This window comes from Pezoporus wallicus, unplaced genomic scaffold (genome assembly GCF_028554395.1).
Source record: "Pezoporus wallicus isolate ANWC-B61680 ecotype Strahan unplaced genomic scaffold, APGP_CSIRO_Pwel_v1 scaffold_6445, whole genome shotgun sequence".
Classification (NCBI taxonomy): Eukaryota; Metazoa; Chordata; class Aves; order Psittaciformes; family Psittacidae; genus Pezoporus; species Pezoporus wallicus.
In genome coordinates, this window is record NW_026641753.1 from 7,069,337 (window position 1) to 7,073,974 (window position 4,638).

Genomic DNA, 4,638 nt, shown 5'->3' on the forward strand with positions numbered 1-4,638 from the left:
CAAGAACAGGCTGGTGATGTGTTTTATGATAAATCTTGAGAAGCAAGTAGCAGATAGTAGACTTTAGCATTTGAAACAATTTGACATAGGAAATTTCAATTACTTGAGAAAAAGAGAATTTGAATTTAAAAGCATTGCTCAATTGAGAATCTAACTCTTCTCTCATTTGTTATAAGATGTATAGAAGGGTTTTTAAAGCACTGACTACTGTATTGATTAACTTCCAGAATTCATGTTTCAAACCTAACAAATAGCCTTAGCTTGAGGCATCCAAAACAACCAGCAAATTTCCTCAAACAGCTTATTACACACATTCTATCAAGAAAATTCTAGGTTCCTTTTACTTGCACTCACATTTTTCACTTAGGTGCCCAGAATAATGGTAATGTAAATTGGGCTTCAGTAAGTTGGAAAGACCAAAGTTGGAAACACACCATGTAACAGAATGTTAACTGAGCACCTGGGATGTAAAACAAGAGGCACATAAAGAACAAAGTACAAGATTGTGATCTGAAGAAGGAATAATTGGAAACTCACTGAAGGCAGAGAGCTTCCAGACATTCTATCTCTTAGGAAGTGAAGGGCACAGCATATCTTATTTCACAGTATTTCCCTCTCAGAGCATGACAGTGAATCAGAGAAATCTCTATGGCAAAACACTACCATACATTTTATCTAAAGGAGTAGGAAATGAAATGAAAAGGTCTCATGTCACGTAAAAAGAAACCTTTCAGTGGTGTGCGTAACGATACTCAGATGTAGAAATATATTTGTGTTAAAAATCTGACAGGTGCAACTGTGTTTTCGTTACACTGCATTTTCAAATACAAACTCATTACAAAACAAAACAAAACAAACAGCCTCTCAAAATTGTTACATGAACAGAGGTAACACTGGTGTAAATTACTAGCTTGAGAATCCAGTACAGTTTGAGACACTAATGCTGAACAAGTCATGGGAGCACTAAATATTTTAATACCATCCTGGTTGGTATGTGATCCTTACTAAGTGAAAAGCAAACTTCAGTCTAAGTGGTAAATCTTCAGCTATAAGAATACTACCAGAGAATAAAGAAGGATTTCATAATTATTATTACTTTCAGCGTATTCTGTGTTGGTATACTTGCTCAGTCATCAGAAATCAAGAGTTCAGTTCACTGTGATGTTTTATTTTGTGATGCTCCCAAAATAGAAGTTTCCCCATATATTCCACTAAAAACACAAGTTGATATCATAAGCTTTAAGCCAGAAAGTTAAGGGCATAATTATTTCTGGAAAAAGCAATGGAGACAGAACCTTGGAAGGTGCTCTCAACAGAAGGTTTTAGATCATCACAGCACTTACAGATTTGCACTTTCAAAAACTGATTTTCCTGTTAAAAAACAGTTGTGAGGTCAACAAAAAGAAGAATATTCATAAATGAATGTACTGTTTTACCAAGATTTAAAAAAAAAAAAAATCAGGAAAGACAATCTGGAGAGCCAAGACTAACTCTGGAAGCAACCAAACAGTAGCCAACCCAGGATGAAAAGAGTAGCATGCATATTTAAAATTGCATAGATTTTGTATGCCACTGGGAGGATTCAGATGCCTATGTGCAGCCTGACACGCATTCACAAATTCATAAGTCCTCTTTAAATTTGGTTCTGAAACTGGCAGGGGAAAAAACCCAAAACAGCCCAAAGATGGATATATAAGCATTTCTTGATAGATTTAACAAAGTTGTCTGAATCAAGATCAGAAGTTTCAGTTTCTGTGATCTGACGCCTTTTCTGAGAGCTGGCAACTTGATGATCAGTGTATGATCTTCCTTCCTAACCCAGGATACTATTGTTGCTAAAAAGTATCACTAACTTCAGGGAAGGATAAGCAAGACTCTTTTTTCTTACAGAAATAGCTATCGATTTACGTGTTCAGAATCCAATTATAAAACTGTATATGGCTACTGTGACTAAATTGGTATAATAAAGAGTCTAGTTTACACCCCCACCATCTCTATACTACCAGAGCTGGCTTTTATCAGTGTCTCTGAATTACAAGTAATTTGCACATCATTCTGCTGGTAGTTGTACGTCCTCAGAATACAAGTGCATCCTTAGGAAAGCTAGCCATGTGCCAGCCTGTGATTCCTGCTTGTGTTCCACTAATGGAAGTGCAAACAAGTGTGACTGCCAAAGGCAAAAAAAAAGCAATGGGAAAAAAAACGAAAAGAGCTGAGAGGGATATAAGTTTCTACATGAAGATTAATAAGTGTTCATTTTGGATTTACGAGCATGCATTCAGGCCTACTTTAAATTATCGTCAAAGCACTCCATCCTCCTTTACACTGAATGGAGTTTCAAGTTTCTCTGTCTAGTAGCAAGTATGATATGCAACCACTCCGAAAAAAGCCATTAATCTGTTCTCACTACCGCTGGCTAGTAAAGCAACCAAAATTCAAAGTTCAGATTCAATCGCGCTCTACTTCAAAATGAGAGGTACCGTCTGAAAAACAAATTCTAGTCAATAACTGCTGCAGTTCTGATGTTCTGTTTCTAGCCACATACTTCTGCGTTCAGAAATACTTCTGAGTGCTTTGTTAAAGATACAACACAAGCATGCTTTCTTCTACAATTAACTTTTGGGTAATTTCTGGATGGCAACTACTCATAAGCAGTTGGCAGGCTCTTTTTACCATCTATGCAACTAGATAGGATTTGTTAGAATATAAATAGTAGCTGTTAAAACCATGCTTAAAACTTTGTGTGTGTACATGTATGCATACAGACACGTGTGTGCACTCATATTTCATAGAATCAGAATCGTTAGGGTTGGAAAGGACCTTAAGTTCAAACCCCCGTGCCATGGGCAGGGACACCTTACGCTAAATCATATCACCCAAGGCCATATCACCCAAGGCCATATCACCCAAGGCCATATTTCATGTGGGGAAGCAAAAAAATTGGCTTAACTGCCACTTGATTTCACAAGGCAAAGAAAAAGCTTCAGCAGTAATAGTTGAAAACCGAGCCAGTTTCTTTACTACAACATAATGCAAAGTTGAGGGCCTTGTATCTGTGTTTAGCTTACTTCACCACACAGCTTACAAACAAAACGTCTTTTTTGAGCCATTCCTCCCAAAGCTGCTTCAAATGGCAGTGCCTGTTCTCTGCATCAAACACACCGCTGCTTCGAGCCACCAAGCAGAGGGTGGATGCAGCCGAGGGCAAGACTTGGACCTACCCCAACTCCTCACCTGCTCCAGCTCTGCAGTTCCACTCCAAGCAACCCAAACACTTGATTGACACCCAAAGCACTCACACACAGCCTGCTGCCCTTAGGACGCTTTCAGGTGCCTGCACATACCTCTCAACAGCGCAACGGGTACGTGACACTTCCTCCATCCCAGAGGACCGGGACAACCTTCCCACCGCCGGCCCTCGCTTTGAACTGACCCACGAGCAAAGCTCGGAGCCCACAGCGCAGCCGCACCTGCAGAGCCACCCGAATACAAAGGCTTAGAAACGACCCTACCCGACTGCGGGCTTGAGGAGCTGCTCCTTCCCTGCGGCCGCTCTGCCTCCGGCGGGCCCGGGCACCACCACAACAGTGCGTTTCCAAGGCAGCCCGCACGTACAAGGCCCCTGCCCCGCCGCGTTCTAGAACCACCCCGACGGGGGCGGCTCAGGCCTGACCCTGCCCGGCCCCGCCATAGAGGCCTGGCACCGCCACAGCGGCCCTGTCTGAGGAAGCGGGCTGACCCCGGCCTACACGGGAACAGCAGCGGCTTTTCCTCACCCGGCTTCATAAGGCAGTTTATAATTCAGTCTGCAGTTACCCTCTGGTCGCTTCTCCTTACTGGCAAAGCTGTTTGGGGCGAGAGGTGCAAATACAGAAATGAAGCAAAAATCAGAAGTTTTTGTGCCATGTCAGTTTCCACCAAGACACTGACAGTTTTGTAGCTTACAGATTTTAGTGATCTTCTTTCTGTGTTCATTGTGAATGTGCCACAAGATATGTACAGCGCTTCCCCAGGTGTGATCTGTTGCCTCAGTCAGTGGCACTGAGAGTGCCTTGCTTCTTGTCCATAACAACACCATGAAAAGTGAGCATGCAAGTGTTAAGATTAGAACATAAAGGATATCAAAGGCTTCTAAAGACAAACTAGGGCTACAAATTAGTAGAAAAGCAGCAGACTGGCTACACATAAGCTGAGGTCAGTGACAGCCTATAAACCAGTAAAGAGGATCTGAGGTAAGAGCCAGAACAGCTTTCAAGCAAGCTTGCGTTGTCTGGTTTTGACTAATCTACCAAGAGGTCAATAGAAACTTTATGTACTTTATTAGTAGGAAATTAAAGTATCTGTCTTGGATCACGCTCAACCCAGTGTTTACAGCAGAAGGTTGATGAAGCTTTCATTTCACTCTGATGGCAAAACATCGTCATTTTCAAGCAAGATGGGTGTGGGATACCTCCCAAGTCTGATCTGTGATGGTGCTTTACCTTAGGCAAATGGCCTAAACACTTACCAAAAAGGACTATTAGCGAGAGCAGACTGAACTGAAGAAATACAGATGATCGGAGTGTGGAACTGCAGGAATTGCCATGTCTTAGCAGACCTTACCAGTTTCACTTGCAGGCGTTCACTTGGATGAATTTC